General features: G+C 40.6%; 2 long non-coding RNA genes across 2 annotated transcripts in view; one reads left to right on the top strand and one right to left on the bottom strand.

The window, feature by feature from the left end:
* LOC143482055 (uncharacterized) overlaps positions 1-19,011 on the bottom strand; it is a 29,018-nt gene extending 10,007 nt beyond the window's left edge. Inside the window, exons 1-2 of the long non-coding RNA XR_013122128.1 lie at positions 18,843-19,011; positions 18,372-18,508 (exon numbers count right to left, since the gene is read on the bottom strand). This is a non-coding gene — a long non-coding RNA (uncharacterized LOC143482055). The remainder of the gene's footprint in view (positions 1-18,371; positions 18,509-18,842) is intronic.
* Positions 7,331-10,077, top strand: LOC143481730 (uncharacterized). The gene is made up of 4 exons (XR_013122062.1): positions 7,331-8,349; positions 8,443-8,578; positions 8,697-8,897; positions 9,975-10,077. It is a non-coding gene; the product is annotated as an uncharacterized LOC143481730 (long non-coding RNA).
* Positions 19,012-19,869: the final 858 nt, after the last annotated feature.

Genomic DNA, 19,869 nt, shown 5'->3' with positions numbered 1-19,869 from the left:
AGTATCAAAATCAGCCGCAAAAACAATAATATCATCTAAATAGATTAACAGTGATTGGTAATTATGTTCTCCCAAGCAACTCTCCATAAGGCGCTGAAATGTAGCAGGTGCATTACATAATCCAAAGGGCATCCTTTGGAATTCAAAAAGCCCCATGGGAGTGGTAAAGGCTGTTTTTTCTTGGTCTTTGTCATCCACTTTGACCTGCCAATAGCCAGACGCCAGATCCAATGTAGAATACCAGCTGGCCTTCTTCAAACTGGCTAGAGCTTCTTCTACTCGGGGTAAGGGATAAGAGTCCTTCCTAGTAACTTGGTTCAGTTGCCTGTAATCCACGCAGAATCGGATGGAACCATCTTTCTTGCGAACCAAGACTATGGGTGATGACCATGGGCTTGAGCTTGGCTTGATGACATCAGCTTCCAGCATGCGCTTGATCAAGGCCCTGACCTCAGCGTGCAAGTTTGGGGGGATCTGACGATACCTTTGCCTGATGGGAGCTGCATCTCCCGTAGGAATTCTGTGAGAGATGGTATCTGTACAGCCGTAATCCTCCTCATGCTGAGAAAAAACAGCTCTATGTTTGTTGAGCAAGGTGGCCAATTTGCTCTTCTGTTCTGCTGACAGAGCAACTCCTTCAAGGTCGAATGGTGGTAAGGCATCCATGTCCGTCTTGCTACTCGAGTGTAGGGTTGGTTCAGCACCACTTGACATCTGAGCCTCCACACTATCACCTCTCACAATTTCAAATGCAGGTTCATCATCAAAAACTTCACAAGAGTCCAACAAAGATATTTTGCCTAATTTTTGATAGGGGTAAATGACTAGAGGGCCATTGCTGATGTTACGCACTCGTACCTGTGTCCGTCCGCCCCCAACCGTCACCAGGGCCCGAGCTACCAGGAGTCCATCTTGCGTGGGCAGTGGCTCCATCAAGGCTTCATACCCTCGACCTCCTGGTCCGCCCCTGGCTCGACAGTTCAGTAGCAGCTCCCGGTTACCAGGTATAGCCACAGGACGATGGCTGGCAAGACGGACATATCCGACAAAGCCATCCGGGGTGACGAATCCTTGCTCCTTCTGGCAAACGTGCATGGCCTCCTGCCACAGGGTCTTGCCAGGATCATTTAGTTTTGGTGGAATCTTCACTTTGCAAGGTGCTGTGTTCTTGAATAAAACTTGCCATACTTGTTTAATCGCATTCATTCCTACAAGACCTGATACTTTTAAACAGCTGTCTTTTACTACGATCACCCCCACGTTCGACAATATCACCCCAGCAATGTCCATCTGAACTTCTACGTACCCCAGGTAGGGAATCTCCTTACCATTCGCCGCCTTCAACTTCAGCCAGGAAGCTGGATCTTTCAGGTGCTGGCCGTCTTGGCCAAAGTGTCTCTGTAGCCACTCTTGGCGCACCATGGACACCTGGGAGCCAGTATCTAGTAGGCAGGAGATTTCAATGCCATCCATAAAGACTTGGATCATGGGGCAGTGCCCTACAAGGCCAATAGGGGGCACGGGTGTTTGCAGATCACATGCTTGGGTCACTGTGGGGGAAGGATCATTTGCTGTTTGGCCCACTGTTAGATCCACAACAGTGGGGCAAGCTAGTTTAAAGGGGCAGGGGGGTTTTGTTCGGGGCACTGGCGTGCAATGTGGCCTGGGGTTCGGCATTGGTAACAAATAGGCTGTCCCTGTTCGTCATACTCATTGGGCCTGGACTGGACCCTCATTTTCTGTTGCCTAGGGCCTGGTGAAAAACTACGGGATCTTTGTGGCACAAAGGAGGGAGTAGGTATCTGAATTGGCTGTGACTCAAGCTTCGCCTTGCGGAACTCCTCCCTTATTCCCTGCAGGAGAGATTGGGACAGGTTATTCACTTGAGTCTCTACCTCTTTCACCAGTTCTGACTTAAGTTCAGTTTTAAGTTTTTGTAAGTCATCTTCCCAAGGCTTCTTATATGTAGTTGCTTTCACCGCTCCACAACATACTTGCTCATTTTCCTCCAGGTCTGCCCGTAATATAGCTTCCTTCCGCACCTCTGCAAACTTAAGATTGTTATTCAATGTTACCTTCATTCTTAGCTCTCTCTTCAGGCCGTCATCACAGAGCCCTGCAACAAACTGATCACGCATTAGTATCTCCGGGTTCAAGATATTTTGTGCATCATGGATCATCATCTTCTGCCAGGACTCCTGTAGGCGGAGGGCAAAAGCCCTCACACTTTCTTCAGCCTGCTGCCTACAGTTGAAGAACAGCGAGCGTGAACCAGAAGCAGGGACAGCACTAGAATACAAACTTGCCAACTTTGTGAATACTTTAGCAACAGTATCTTTCTCATCAGCAGACAAAATGGCCACTTCTCTCTTCGCTTCCCCCTCCAAACAACTTAATACCCAGTCTAACTGATTTTCAGCGGGGACGCCATACATTCTAAACCACATTTCAATGTCATTTTTCCACTGTTTAAATGTACCTTCATTTGTCCCTTTACCCCCAGAAAATTTAGCACAAGGCATCATAAATGGGAAAAAGGTAGGCACTGAAAAAGACCTTGGTCTCCCCCCTCCTTCATTTTCACTCTGAGACATCTTCAATCGCCTTACAATTAAGTTGGTCGCTGCCGAACTACGCCAAAAATGTAACCAGGTTCTGTCGACCACGCGAGACAATGAAGAGTCAGGTGTCAAAAGGTTTACAATTTATTCAAAACCAGGCTCTTAGGAGAAGGAAGGAGGAGTCAGAGGTTGCCACCCACCACTGGGACCTTAAATAAATCCAAAAAAACACACCAGATCAATCGAGATAAAGTTCCAAGTGCAATATTATTCCAGGCTCACAAATGGCACCACTACAAACACCGCACACGAAATTCATACATGGCACTCCATATTAGTAGCTACCCACACATCAAATGTCCCACCAAGGCCCAGTGGTAGGCGTACACACAATGGCTACAGCCTGCAGTCCCCAATACTGGTCAAGTTAACATTAACATTAAAGTAATTAAAAATACACCATTACTTTATTGATCTTAAGCTAGAGCTAATTTTAAAAAGGAAGGCCACCACAAACCGCCGAGAAGCAAGGACTACAACTACGGGACCTCGGGCTGAGCCACTTGGGGAAGGCCGAAGGTGTGCAGAGTTCCAGCACAGGTCGGCCGCCCTGGCGTGGACAATCAAACAGAACTAACACAAGTAAACAAATAAACACACACAAACTAAACTAATAAAAGAGACCAGAGCTTAAGCCTGTTCTGGCCTGATGCTGGCACTCAAAGGCCGCACCAATCACAAACATACATAAATTGCTAAAATTAACAAAACAACCAACTGCACACCATCCACCTTACCCACTGCTGACACGAAGGAGACCAAAAAAAACTCTCCGGGGCCCTCCACAGGCCCAGCTTTTAAAGGGTCCTCTTCCTCTCCCCATGAACCCAGCATTTCACCGCAGCAAATCCCACAGCTCCCCCTTTGTCCTGGCCCCATTATTGCACCCTGACTCCCAACCCGTCCATTCAGTTACACACTACTTGTTGCAGTAAATACCACTGTCCATTCTGCACACCTGAAGTGTACCGTCCTAACGAAAAAAAGTATTTTTTATTAAAGGTAAAAAAAAAAATGAAATAGTACATATTTAAGAAATGTACTGTACTTTATTATGTTGGCAATCACAGATCATTATTCCTGTCCACTTTTACGTTTTCTTGTAAACTTAAAAAAAAAACATGTATTGTGTTATTTAAACATTTTGATCTTTAAACGGTAAAAGTCTTAAGGGTGAATTTATTAGATTTATATTTCCTGGTCGGAAAACGTAAGCGACACGTAGAAGGAGTTGGATTAGATGAGAAGGGTAATGCTGCAGGCCGGAGCCCCGGTGGCGTGGGTAAAGGAGCATGAGTCATTCATTTTCGACTGCAGCCAGTTACTAGACTTTCGTTGTCAATCAATTTTTATTAAGCCAATTATCAGCCAGAGTTAGCCGTCAATCATTTTTTACTGCAGCCAATGGCGTTTACGTCCTCTCCTAGGGGTTTGTTTTGTGGCGGCACAGACATGGCGGACAGGCGAAATGTAAGTGAGTTTTGATTTTACAGCTTTATTTTAAGTGTAATTTAAACTGGGATTAAGAACTTATTTACACAGATACTCTTCTGGAACAGTTAGTACCACTACTTGGTAGCGAGTTTAGTTTAGCTATTTAGTCGATTAAAAGAGATTCATGCCCGCTGATAATGCCAGTGTTATTATTATCATAACTAGATAAATAAACTATCCATCCAATCTGGCTAGTTATGAAAGTTGTTCAGTGAGACACGGAAGTGTTCAGTACATATTGTAATAACCACATTATTTGTGGACATCATATGCCATGATATTGTGGAGCAGCACAGTTGTATTTCTTTCTCTACCTCATCAGAATGAAAGTAAAACGTGTACAACAACATCTTTTTTGGAAGTTTTTTTCCCGGTTAAAATTCATTATTCACTTCATAGTAATTGAGAAAATAAATGTTGTCCAAGCCATTGTCTGTTAATGTAAAGGGACGAGGAACTTCTAACAGAGTAAGATAGGGAACATGGCTATTATATGTTAGGAGGCAGGGTTATATAAATAATCCTGTTTATTATATTACAGGGGACACCAACCTTTTTGAAGTTGGGAGCTACTTCTTGGATACCAATTATTGCGGAGGGCTACCAGAAAGAAAGTTGTTGAGCGGGGGGGGGGGGGGGGGGGGGTTGGGTTCGTGTGCGCGTGTCAATTGCTAAGCGGGAAGACCGCTAGCAACCGCAGACAATCGCTAATAGCAGCAAAAACATAAACGATGCAGCGCTTTGGTGCATGGCAATATAGTGAGCTGTTTTTAAAACAAGCCCGCGGCCGACTCATAACGTCCTCGCGGGCACCACGTTGGTGACCCGTTATATTATATTTTTGGTTAAAGTGTGACAAAGAAGTTTGTAGATGCTTTATGTTTGTACAGTTTGCTAGACAATACTCATATTAGTATTTCCATATTATCTTTATTCCAGCTTCATAAAACTATCCTTGACCATTATGAGCATCCAGTCACTGTGCATGGACTTTCTGCACATTTTTTACAAAATCAGTGGTGTATGCCAATGAGCATTTGCTGGGACATCAAAACCATTTAGTTGAATATGGAGGTAAGTATGAAAGTGACATTATTTGTTAATGAATTCTAGGCCTGTGTTGAAAAAATCGATTTTCCGATTCAGAATCGATTCGCATATGATGATCTGATTATCGATTCGTACGTCCAAAGATCGATTTTTTAGTGAACTTTTACCCCCGCCTCATCACTGAATTCACGCAGGCGTGCTCGGTCTAACTAACTGTAAAACGACTTGGCGTCGGACAGTGCCGGTAACAACGATAGTCAAATCGGAAATCTAAAAACAGAAGGACAGTTTATCCAGTGTCAGTGACTATTTACAGTTAGTCCGTGTCACTGACCGTTTACCCAGTGTTTTTACAGTTTAAAAAAAGTTTTAAATGTTCTTGTAACGTTGGGCGCAAGGCGATGGACGAGACAGAATCCTTTGCACTTTCCAAATCGTTACGTTTATTACATTTACCGAAGCGCAGACAGCGCACATAAAACACGTTTACATAGAACATGTGTCACTCAAACAACGACGAGCACGGGACGCTGCACGCGCGCAAATTAAATAGACAAACCACATAAACCCCACGTGATTACGAGACGAGCCATAGGTGAGGACTATCACAAGACGCACCCGCACCCACGGAGATACACCAACGTAGACGATTAGACGTAGACGACGTTAACGCGCCCAAAACGGAGGGGTCGGGGACCGTAACGTGAAAGTTCTGTTCTTATATTCTCACTTTAAAGAAAAATACACGTTTACATTTTATACTTTCAGTTTATTAAGTGTGAGCACTTTTAAAATAAAAATGCATTTGGTAGCAACAGCTTATGGGTGAATTCTTAATTATTTAAATCATAATAATAATGCACTGGTTAGTGTCCCAGTAGGAGCCCACTGTTGCAGATATAGACACCTCAAAGATGTCCTCTGTTTATTGTCCTGGATTACCTTTCTTGAAGGTAGATTTATGATGACCCTTTTCACCAGTCTTCCATCCATCAGTAACTACCAACTACCAGTAACTATTTGCTGATTAATATCGATATAATACTAGTTTTAACATGTTGCTTCTGTACACAGTCAGGAAACAGCTCAAATACATTTTTAATAACACTAAACCCCGAATTGGATCGAATTGGATCAAATCGATTAAATCGGATTAAATCGAAAAAAATCGATTCTTAATCTTCAGAATCTGAATCGGATCGATTCTTGGAATTTGAATCAATACCCAGCCCTAATGAATTCTCATCTTTCGCATTTAAAAATACAGAACAATGTGATAACTTTGATTGGCAAGGATTGTGTTAATATATTTTTATACAAACTGCATGGTCTAATTTTACATTGTTTTCCCTACTATAGGCAAGAAAATATATAGGTGTACTTTAGGATGCCATAATGGAACACATACAGATAAAATATATATTTTTACTAAGGAAAATAAAAATAGTAACGCACAGTTATTTGGATAAGTAACTTTAATCTGATTACTGGACTGGAAATAGCACGTTATATTACTCGTTACCGAAAAAAGTGGTAAGCTTAGAGTAACGTGTTACTGACATCACTGCCCGCCACATACATATTTCTGTCGCCCCCGCCCGCAATCCTAATATGAATTGAATTAATTAAATTTAGTACTTGAAATTTTCTCCTGTATTTATTAAAACAGCAATATATTGATGGATCGCCCTATCCCATTTCTTACCACAGTCCAAACACATGCCGTCAGGTGACGCACACCAACACTTTCTGACATCTATCACAAGCAAATGGTAGACGATTTCCATCTCCATTAATTACAATAGAATATGACTTCCATATATCATACTTTCCTGTAGTTGGCTTAATTGTGGTGTATTCGCCTGTTTTGATAGAATTTTCCACCGCTGAAACTCCAGGGGTCGGCAACCGTTGGCACGGCGAGGCATAATCACTGGCACACCACACGCTGGACCAGCATGTCCAAAATACCTGCGCGAGCGGCGGAGGCGTTTATACTTGGCGATCAATCGTGATATAATACTTAATTTGTGACCATTTACACCTCCCCTCCGCTAACAATTTACACTCGCCACACCCCCCTGACGGGTCCTGTGGGATTACCGCGGGAGTGCAGACCTCTACCAGCACCTGTCCTAAACCAGCAAATGCCTGCAGCAACTCAGGCTTTCTGTAGTAAGCCAGCTCTACCAACTCGAGTCCGTACACACCAGAGTGAAGTGCATTGTCCAAACTGCAACCTCACTTTGAATCGAAAAAATTTACAAAGACACATCCAAAGACGGCATATGTCTGCAAGTTCAGACATCACTTTCAGAAGTCATTTGGAAAGCCAGTGTGTTGACACTCAAAATGGGATTTATGCTGTACAAAAAGCTTTTAGAGGTGCACCTACTCCTGTTCGTTCATATTAAGAAAAAGACATGGGGGTCTCAACATGAAATCAAATGTGAGCTTGATGACTGTACTGTTACCACTGGAATAGCAGTAAGGAGTGGAGTAGTAGCATTTCAGTGTGCTCATATACGATCTGTGGATTACTGTTCCTCCTACCCAGAACCAATGAAACTTCATGAGGATGTTTTAACAGAAATGGTTGAGGGAAGATGGTTTGGAGAATCCAAAAAACATTTGTGCTTGCAGTTGAAAAATGAAGCAGCTGAGAAGGAAGCTCCTTTAGCAACTCTAGTGAAGATCGGGGATCCCACAAAACACTTTGTGTCTGTTTTTGACAAAAAAACCTTCATACTACAGCAGACTGGGGAGTTTTTGTTACTTATGACACGAAAACAAATGCTTGGCATTGTCCTTGTGTGAAGGCCAGGCTGTCTTGCCCACATAAATATATTGCCAAGTGGACACTTTTTCAAACAAATAGAGAGATTTTCAGATCCATTCAAGTGAGAGAAATGGCTGAAGAGGAGACAGAAGAAGTCAGAGAGCAGAGTGATGTATACCCACCGAAGAGCCCGGATATTGACAGGATGGTGAAGTACATATGAGAAAAAAAAGATTCCTTCTTCCTTGCCAAAGTATGTATGTAACCCTAAAGATAATGACTTCCCCAAAGATCTTTTCCCTCTTGAAAAGTATTACATGGAATGCACCGAAGGAGTTCCTTTAAGTGAGCCGATGTTAATCAGCAGTAATGCAAAAATTGTAACGCTCACCCGTGTTAATGAAGGTCTGTGATCTGTCTTATTAAAATCTGTAATTAGTGTAATGGTTTTGCATGTTTGAAATAGTGAGATAGCTTCTTCATCCTTTTCATTTTCAGGCGTCTCCACATATTGCAACATGTGTCCTTCATGTGGAATGATGTACCGATACCAGGAATGGATGAATGGTCTGCACTATGATGACCATATATTTTAAGCCTGCATTTTTGTATGTATTTGAGGGCTTCACTTCAGGTATGAATGTGCCTAAATGTCTTACTTATTTATTTAAGGTCTTTAAACTTATATTCCAAGATTTATAGTCTGTGTTACTGAATATGCGAGTTTGGATTTTATTGACTTTCTTTTTCAGACACACAATGCCTTAACCCGTGTGTTTGAGGCAATCGAGCAGTCATCTGAAATTAAACTTCCCAACCACAACAGGCTACTCCATGCCTATTTGCATTTTGAAGCCCTAACTGAGCATGATTACACATTTTATTGTGTTACATGTGGGCACCACCCTCCAGTAGTGCTGATGGACCTTCACAAAAAAGGGGTTTTTAACCTGGTAAGTAAATTAAAGGTATGCAGTTTCAGAGTGATTTTTAAATACACATTTATACCTAATAATGTGATATACTTTGTTATAATGTTGTATCGTTTGAAGGTGGTGCCTTGTTTATTTCAAATTACAATTGAAAGTCAACACAAGTGTTTCTCAGCCCTGGTTTTGTAGTACCACTTTCCTACAAATTTTAGTTTACTTTGCTTCCCAAACACTCATTCAATCACATTTACTCATATTCCAGGTGTACAACAGCAAAATACACAGCATCATACACAGTAGTGATGTTGCAGGACTGGGATTGGCAGTATGTGCTGTAAACAGTATTTTAAAGTTAGATTTTAAATCATTCTACTTTAGTTGGAAAGGAATAAGGAATACTACTTCTGACAATATTTCCTCACTTTTGTTTGCAATAAGTTGTGCATTGGGTATTCTGTGCTGTAACCAGTTGATGTTTTTTAATGTGTAGTGTTTATAATTGCTTCCTCTGTTGCATATTACACTAATGCTGAACAGTTGTTGTTCTAACAGATGTTCAGATGGATTGTTACGCTTTCTGACTATGAAGTTGCTGCTTGTGACCAAATTGAATTCATGACAGATATTGTTTGGAAAATGGGCAGTGGTGTCTCGGTGGCAACAGTGCTGGGTTATCACTGAGGGTTGTGGGTTCTGTCACTTTTGCCCCTTGGAGCAAGGCCCTTAACCCTGTCTGCTCAAGAGGGTGCCATAGAATGAATGTCGCTGCGCTCTGACCCCACGCTCTGCCCCCGGCATTCCAAGTGTGGATATGATGAGATATAATTTCATTATATCAATAAAGATACAGCAACAAGCAGTAATACCATTACATTCTCTGCAGCTTTCAATGGCTGCAGTTTATCAGGAATCAAGTAACATATAAAGAAGACATTTATAAAGACCGTTATATTCCAAGTTCATTTCTGTTAAGGACTGATCAAATTTTGGTCTGCAGTTAAGTGGAATAAAAGTTCTTTGAGGGGAATTAATATTTTAATGTGTGTATTTACACATCTTAATTCACTCTTTGTAATAGAAATTGTATTTTCCATTTAGTGACATTCAGGAACCTTCTGAGGGATACACAGGTGAAGTGAATATTGAAGACTTTTGGAATGCTGTCTCTCTTGAGATGATAACACATGCATTTTCACCACGTCGGGGTTCAAATTAAGAAACAAAATGTCAAAGTCCACGTCAGACAAATTGACCAATTCACTGGCGAGATGGATTGCTGTGGACTGTAGAGTGTTTTCTGTGGTCGAAGCCTTAAGACGGCAAGTTTAAACGCCTCCGCCGTTCGCGGAGGTTCGCACGAGGTGTGCGGAGTCACGCTACTGCAAATTGCGTCAACTGATAAGTTACAAACTGCTGTCCAGAAAGACAATGTTGAAGAAAATCCAGCAGCTGTATGATGAGGAAAGGGAAATAAAACAGGTTATTGTGAAGAGCTCCACAAATGTGGCTCTGACTGGGGATCACTGGACCTCTGTTAGCAACAACAATTATCTTTGTGTGACAGCTCATATTATAGATGATGAAAGGAAGATCCAGTCATTTGCTTTGAGCATGCAGAAGACCACTTCTAGGCACTATGGAGATGCCCGTGGCAGAGGCCTGGGAAATAAAAAAAATCTAAAATGGTATTAAAAACATCTTCTGATTTACTTCTTATTCTTCCAATATCCTGAGCAAAACTCCCAAAATTAAACAACATTTTTGGTCAGAATTTCCAGTGTTGTGAAAACTGTTTGCTCCATTTTCTGCACTCATCTATTGGTCTGTGTAGTAGACTGGTGGAAAAATAAACAAGATGTTGAAGTTTATGCTTATGTTCATTGATTCATTCATCATTCAAACTTAAATTAATATTTCTCATGTTAAATATTGAAATGCGATTAATTACGCTTTGAATTAATTCAATTAACTTTTTTTAATCGCATCCCACCCCTAATTAAAATGAATACAGTAATTTTAAGCTGTAAAGCTCTTACAGAAAATACAGCAACCTATTACTGTGATAAAAATGACAAAAAAAAGTACTGTGATTAAATGTATGCATACTGTGAAATTGATTACAGCAATTTACTAGCTAGTTGCTGCCAGCAAGTTACTGTACATTTCACAGTAATCTTTTTACAGTGTGAGTTTTGTTTGGTTTGCCTTGCTGCAAAGGTGCTTTCTTATTCAGGGTCATAAACAAGATTTTAGTTAGATCCATGCTGTATAAATGTCAAGTCTTCAAACCACTCTTATTCTTCTTTTCAACATGGATCACAAAATTGTGTACTTATCTGCACTTCATGTCCATTCTTCAGTAAATTTTTATTTGTCCATAATCAGGTTTGACTCAGATTACACTGATTATGTTTCCATTTGTTATATCTTAAAGAATGCCTCTCTTCTGTAGGGAAACAGCAAAAGCATTTGTTAATATATCTACGTTGCAATGCAATGGTTTTGGGGTAATTATTACTCACAGGGCCCTGAGGTGCACACCATAACAATCTGAACTACTTATTGCCGTATGCAATACTGTGCAAATGTTTAGTCCTCAAGCTTTCTTGAGACTGAAACATTGCTCCAAGCAATGCTGTTCATTTATTTGTATGTATTTGTTTATTTTTGACACCATACTAATATTTACATCTGATCACCGAATAAGTTGGAAAAAACTGTATTCTTGTTCAGTTTAGTTATGTCTGTCAGGAATTATTCAGGTTCCCTATTGGCATTGTCTCTGTATGGGTCACGTAATATACTGATGATGATTATTATTATATTATTGTTGATTATTATAATATACTCAGAGTAATAATGCTTACAATTTAAGGCACATTTACAAAGCACATTTTCCTTTTTATGTTTCGTTTTGTGGTCTTGTATAGTCTATGATGATTCATCTCATTAGCCTTAAAGTAACTGTTGACCTGCGCACTAACAATGGGCAGATATTTGCGTGTTGTGTAGTACTACATCGTCAGTTGCAGTAATAATAAAAAAGGATGAGGTGGTGGGGTTGGTTGTAGTTAGTGGTGGTGAGGTGGTCGGGTTAAAATATAATTATGAATTGTATAAATCTTGTTTGCTACAGATAAAAGCTGCCCCATTAATCTATTGATGTCATAATAATTAGTCTAATCAGTCTACCGGTAAACGAGCAACAAATTAATTAACAAGTATACCTCTTTGAAGACCCTGTATGGGGTCTACCAAAACTTGACTGCATTTTTTTGGTTGCTCCTATGCTAATGAACCACATCTGGTGGGATGTCCACAGAAGTTGGTATAAGATCTAAAACAGCATCTGAAATGTTTTTCCTTTCTCTGTAAGCACTGGATGCAGCCACTAGATTTCTTCCATTTTTAATTTTCAACATTTAACATACCTTTTTCACCAGTTCACCTGAGAGCATAAGGATGAGTGTTTGTGTGAAACAACTGTTGTTCATGCAGTCAGAAATGTTGTGTTTTATCTTTCAGTTATTTTTCAACTCTACTATGCCAAAGGTACTATTAATAAGATATTAGAGGGTTTTCCATCCACCGAGTTTTTGCGCATTTTGAAAATGCGCATGAAAAAAACTGGATGGAAAAAGACCAAAATTCGAAAAAAGCCCCAAATATCGCAAAAAGATTTTTACGCTAGGATGAGGTGGAAAAGTTACACTATCGCATCGCCAAAATTCGGAAAAACTGGATGGAAAAGGGTTTTTCGCATAAACGATGATGTATCATGCCTCAAGTCATGTGGTTCTGTACACGATCGCGATGTAAAAATGGAAAATGCATAGAAAACAGTTCTGGAGAGAGCAAAAATTGAATTTAACTTCTCCATGTATAGAAAAGAAAAAGAAAAAAATGTTTCAAAACCTCAACGTGCAAAAATGCGTAATGGATGGACGTAAAACCACTATTGTTTGGCGTCCTCTCACGTGATCTAAAGTTTATTCGCATAACTGTAATGAATGGAAACAAGGCTTAATTCGCATTTTTTTCTGCCGAAACTTGGAAATTGCGCATTATTTTTTCGAAAGGTTTGGATGGAAACCCGGCTATTGTCTTGATGCCATCTTTATACTGAACATTAGAGGTGTGCCAAAAAAATCGATTCATATATCAAAAATTGATTCTCATTTACTACGATTCAGAATCGATTTTAAATGTCTCAAAATCGATTCTAAGTCGTGGTGAAGTCTCGCGTTACGTAATTACAAAATTACGCGAGACATTACGCAGCAGGTTCTGGGACACACTCATGCGCGGACAAGGTTCAAAACAGATGGAAGAAAGAAATATTCAACCTGTCCCGTCTTCATTTAAGGCAAAAATATGGGTTCATTTTGGTTTTTACCAAATGCCGGGGAAGACCGAACTGGACACAATGTAGCTCGTGTGCAAGGCTTGTGTTACGCGGTGAGCACGGGAACGTACACACCGCGTGAAATAATATAGAGAAGGGTGGACCCAAGTGCCGGCTCACAAGAGCAAGATGTTTGATACTTGTCAGATGTATTAGCGAGAGGGAAACGCGCACAGCGACCCAGAACAACAAACAAAACAACATGGAAGACAACACGCAAAAGATTAGAAACCAAAACCGTGAGGGCACGGAGTAAATAGAAACAAAAAAACAACGCGGAAAATACAACGCATGAAAAATGACACTCAACCGTAGTGAGACGGGAGGAAGAAACTAAATAACAACAGTAACTAAAAAACAGTGCAGATAAATGCTACGCGAAAATGAAACCAAGGACGCCAGCAGAAGTAACTGGCAAAAAACGCCGCAGCAAAATAAAACCCTTCCCAAAAATAAAGGCAAAACGGATAAGAAGAAATACAGGATTATGAAAACTTGAGATGGGTCAGGAAGCGACGCAGGAGATAGATACTCGAATAAGTAAAGAGAAAGCATAACAGAGAGAGGTGGCGAGACACCATTAAACGATAAGCAACCACAGAGAAAGCAGGGACCTGGCTGTGTACGGTTACGTCGGTTTAGTCTGGGACTGACTCTGGTGCCCCTGGCAACGGCTGGGGGAACTGCATCCGAGCCAGCCCTGACAGCTCGCAAAATGAAGCTCAAGAATTTTGGTAACACAACAAAAACCATTTTATTTTACCAAAGCACTTTATTTTTGTTAATTAAATGTGAGACACTTAATTTTCTGTATTTGTCATTCTGTCTTGCAAAGCAGACTGTAGTAGATCATGCAGATTTTATAGACCATGGGTTAAAGCAAAAAATTTTCATTTGACTGAAAATTTTTCCTGGCAAAAGACAATGCCAGCAATTACTGAAAATGTGGTGTAGTTTGGACACGGCCTCTTTTGCCTAATTCTACTCAAACACATTTATAAAGTATATTTATCTAAACAGCCTGTGTAAGGAGAGAAGAGAGAATGAACACCTGAGCAATAAATGTACATAAATGTGTATTTAATGGGAGTTATCTGGGGGTCCTCTTCCAGAAAGTTATTTAAAGATCAAGTCAAATTTAGTGAATCCTGGTGAGTTTTAAAAGGTATGAAGCTCTCGTTTTTATCAGATTCACTATTAGGGCTGCCACAAACGATTATTTTTATAGTCGACTAATCACCGATTAATTTTTATGATTAGTCGACTAATCGGATCGTGCATTAATTGAATATAAAACATACAGCTTATCACACTAGAATGCAACTGCTATTATATAATCATCATTAGATTTCAGGTAAAAATAAAAACAATTAAGATCATAGTTCATTAAACCTTTAATGAAATATGCAACTTGTTGCAACAATTATTAAAATAAGTATAAGGCACTGGCTTAAACAACGCAAAAATAAATACATTAATAAATAATTTTTTTTTTAGGTTTTTCTTTCTTTCATTTGTCTCTGGCATCAAACGTAGCTACATATAAATCAAATTAGGTAGGTACCTGAATCTAAGGAATTATTCACAAAAATAAAGTTTTGGTCTCACTGACGTTACAGAAAACACACGAATGCGTGCTAAGGCTAATGAAACAAATCGCTATCACTAATGTTAACTTTTACAGTTACCACGATAAGTAAGTATAAAGTTAACGCTCTGTTTACGGTAACGTTAGCAGCTAACTAGCGATTTAGATTACAGAGATGACGGTCCCTCTTCATCATTGTCACAATAAGCCACAACATGCTTCAGGTGCTCGTACATCGCGGTTGTGCTGCCGTGGAAGGAAAGTTCTGCCTTGCAGATATTGCACGCGTTTCGGAACCCGGTTACGGAAAATGATCCCACACTTTTGAGTTCCGTAGCCGGGTAGCCATGATACCAGTCTGTGTAATGTCCTGGGATGTCGTCCACTGTCTACCTCGGTTTCCACTACTGCGCATGTGCGTTAGGGACAGAAAGGCAGACGCGACCGCAGCAGTATGGAGAAAAAAAAAAAAACACGACGCATCGACTATTAAATTAGTCGTCGACTATTTTAATAGTTGACATAATCGTGACTAGTCGACTAATCATGGCAGCCCTATTCACGATCACAAAAACATAAGCCATAAGATTACCTGCTTTAAGTAGGTATGTTACAAAAAAATTTAATGTCCAAAAATGGCAAATTAAATCACACCACTGGAGAGAGCTTTTAAATACAAACAGAACACCATCCATGTTAAGCCTGGTTTAAGCCTTTATACTTGACGCAGCACGAGTGGCGTGAGCAACGCGAGGGTCCGCACGCCGAAAATGACGTAATCGCGGTGGCTCCACCCGTGCGCGAGAGCCTCGCAATAAGTCAGTTAGTAACCCCTTCAGTAGATCAGTGTGACTCTGTTGATAGGCTTGTGTGGCAATGTTAGTAAATTTTTTCATTTGTGAAAAATAAATAAAGTTGTTTGCTTAGTTGTCAAAACAGACATGAGGCATGCATTTTGAATGGACCCATCTGCAAAGAATTTTTTCAGTGTCTTGGTCATATATGCTAGTTATTTATTTATTTTTATTCCTAGCCTCCTTGTGTAATGAACGTGATACCAATAAATCCATGTAGCACTGCTAAAATCCTTCTCAATAATTGTGATTTCAGTTCAGTTCTCTGCATGCAGTTGGTAAGTCTGATAAGAAGCCTCTCCTTCTGCCTTAGCAACAATGTTTTAAAATTTATTTTCATCATGAAATGTAAACGTCATGTCCAGCACTGCCCCCCTCCCCAGTCCCGTGTCATCTGCTCTAGCCCCGCATTGTTTCTCGTTCTGTGTTTTCCCCCTCTGTCGGTCACGCCCCTGTCATCAAGTGCATCACCTGCATCTTGTTTCGATTCCCCCTTTCAGAGTATTTAATCCCCTTTGTTTTATCCCTCGTTGCGGGTTATTACGTCCTACTTCTCGTTTGAGCCTTGTTCCAGTCCCTCTGCGTTCCCATTCGAGTCGTCCCTCCGTTTATTTGTGTACCGGTTAGGGGTGGGCGATATAATATCGTTCACAAAAATACCGGTACATTTCTTTATTCGATAGGATTTCGCTATATCGCGACATTATGACGTAAGGACGCAGGTTGTGCGTGCAGCGCGCAAAATAAACATGGCCAACAGCGGAGAGAGCAGCAGTGCTCACACTATGAATGATTTACTTCCTAAACGAGGAGCTACATCAGTAGTGTGGAAGTATTTCATGAACAGTTCACGTTCAAAGTTCACAATTTTAATTATGAACTAGTTCAAAGTTCAGTTCATTTTACTTTTTTTCGTGAGATATTCAAATACTTTTTTCACGATTTGGCTGTTGCGCAATCAAGGGGCGGACACAAATGCGAAGTAGGTAGTACAATCTCATTAGATTTTATTTCACATCTTACATCTGCAGACGTCACCGCGAATGACATGGCATGATGAATAGAGAACTAATGCTTAATACACTAAAAGGCAGCGGAAATGACAAGGGCACAAAACTAGACCAAACAAGAGTACAACTAATTGTTACATACACTGACATGAACAAACACATGGGAAGCAAGTAAAGGCCATACATGAACATGAAGTCTAACAGAATATACATGTATTGCCAGGCACGATATCACGTTAGAGAACACGGAGACCAAACATGAACTGAAAACCTAAAACACTACGAACCTGAAAATTGAACAGAGACTTTAACCATACACAAACACGAAGCTAATCAAAACCACGAATCACAGATAAGGCGTGAATACCGTGCACACCCAACTAGGAAATAAAGAAACGACAATGATCCCCGAAGGTAGTCTGGACATATACACACCAACTAGGAGATAAAGAAACGACAATGATCCCTGAAGGTATAGTCTGGACATAGGCTATATATACACACCAACTAGGAGATAAAGAAACGACAATGATCCCTGAAGGTATAGTCTGGACATATACACACCAACTAGGAGATAAAGAAACGACAATGATCCCTCAAGGTATAGTCTGGACATAGGCAATACACACACACACACACACACTTGTAAAACTAAGACGAGCTAACACAGAACAGCTGAAACAGAGGGGCGTAACAAGAACAAGGAAACCATAAAAACGACGAGACTAAAAGGGGGCGGAGCCAGACGTGACAAGTACAAGCTATCGAGAAAAATATCGAGATATTATTTTTGCTCCATATCGCCCAGCCTTAGTACCGGTTTATCTGTTCTGTTTGTCTTCCTCTTGTCCCTATCTTCATTACGGCTCGTAAGTTGGTTCTTCCTGTACTCTGTGTTTCTGTTGTCGGAGTTTGTTCGGTAGTTTTAGTTTGGTTTGTCTACTGCGTGAGTGTCGTGTCTCTGGATTCTATGTTTATGCCTGTATGTATATCTGTTGTTCGGTAGTTTTAGTTTGGTTTGTCTACTCTCACGTGAGACACACGCATTTGACCGTTTTCACACGCTCTCACGCCACACTTCCGATATCTCACGCAGAAAAAATCTAGTTTATTTATCTCTGATCCACATATATGATTCAATGAGTTACTAGTTCGCTCTGGCGCCAACCACCGGCGATATAACACTTAATTTGTGTCCATTTTACGTTCGCCAAAGCTCGACAACTTACGTTCGCCCCCCCCCCCCCGGGCAAATTCTGGGCCCTGTACACTCTCAATATCAGTGGGCCCATATAAATGCCAGTAAAAGAGGCACATGAGCAAAATGGATTGGCCTCTCTCCCTACTCGGGCCCTGGGTAGTCAGGTCCACTTTTGCCCCCACTACCACGCCCATGGTAGCTGCCACTATTCATAACTGTTTATAGATATGTGAACAAAATTTAAAATAATGCTATTCTGTCAGCAAAACATTAGCTTTTGATTTTAGTTTTTGAACACAAATGCAGCAAAAATGTGTTGATAATAGAGGTTAAAAAAATAACGTTACTACTGGAATTAGCGTACGAATTGTACATCATTATTTAGCATCTTACTGTTAATGTACTGTTCAGCCATTTTGGAAATAGCGTTTACTCACAACTCGGCCAGTTCGTGCTGCATCGAAAATCTCCACGTGTCCGACTTCAGCTTCCGACATCAGAGGGTGTTCATGTCGTGTCCTCTGGTGGGAAACTCGGTTTTCCCATAAAACCGACACCACTTGAAAAACATCTGCTGGAAAGTTAAAATACGTTGAATAAACAAGCAGAAGTGTCTGTTGAATGCCAGTTGTTCATAATGAAGCACAATCGCCACAATTCAAGCTCCTCTCCACAATACAAGCTCCTGTCCACAATTCAAGCTCCTCTCCACAATACAAGCTCCTGTCCAAATAATTATATAAAGAATTAATAAGACAAATAAATGTGAAGTCTGATTTTGATATAACTGAAAAAATATTCTGATGAAGTGCATTAAAATTGCATTTTTCAGCACATTTGTGTCTTTAAAAAAAAGGTAAGCATGGTAGCAAATTTTATGCACTGTCAATGTAGTGAAACCACGTTACCAGAAAGCGTTGTGTCATTGCCTCATTGCAATCCCAAGAAATTGACACTTAATGTGTTAATGTGCCATTTCTCGCTTGTCATACAAGATATTTAGATGTGTTACTTAAAATGTAGACAGACATCCCGAGTCTCCCGCATTTCGGTAGTGTCTCCCTGATACCCGCGAGTCACATATAATCTCCCGGAATTCAGAACGAGTGACCCACACAAACGCGCACACAGGCGACAGACTTTTTTCTCTAATCGCGAGTGGGAAGGAGAGAGAGGGGGTTCTGATTGGCCTGTTCTCCGCTCAACAACTTACTTATATTCGCCGCCACCCAGCCCCCCCCCCCCCCCCCAGGTTATTAACACAAAGCATTTACAGATGCTGTTCTGATATACGCATGTTTGCCCAGTAAACTATATTCAATTCAATATTTTACAGTGTATATTTGTGATTATGATTTATTTTTTAGCCCTGAGCAATTAACAGTCTCATCTGCGTCCTAACCACTGGAGCTATTTATCTGAAGAACTGAATTCAGCCTGCAGTCCTGGCCAAAAGTTTTGAGAATGATACAAATATAAATTTTTACAAAGTCTACTGCTTCAGTTTTTATAATGGCAATTTGCATATACTCCAGAATGTTATAAAGAGTGATCAGCTTAACAGCAATTAATTGCAAAGTCAATATTTGCCTAGAAAATGAACTTTATCCCCCAAAACACATTTCAACTTCATTGCAGCCCTGCCTTAAAAGGACCAGCTAACATCGTTTTAGTGATTGCTACATTAACACAGGTGTGGGTGTTGATGAGGACAGGGCTGGAGATCAATCTGTCATGATTAAGTAAGAATGACACCACTGGACACTTTAAAAGGAGGCTGGTGCTTGGCATCATTGTTTCTCTTCTGTTAACCATGATTATCTCTAAAGAAACACGTGCGATCATCATTGCACTGCACAAAAATGGCCTAACAGGGAAGAGTATCACAGCTAGTGATGGCAAAACGAGTCTTCATGAACCAATGGGGCTTTCCAG

The sequence above is a fragment of the Brachyhypopomus gauderio genome, chromosome 18 (genome assembly GCF_052324685.1).
Source record: "Brachyhypopomus gauderio isolate BG-103 chromosome 18, BGAUD_0.2, whole genome shotgun sequence".
In the NCBI taxonomy this organism is placed as follows: Eukaryota; Metazoa; Chordata; class Actinopteri; order Gymnotiformes; family Hypopomidae; genus Brachyhypopomus; species Brachyhypopomus gauderio.
This window is presented reverse-complemented; position numbering and strand designations above follow the sequence as displayed.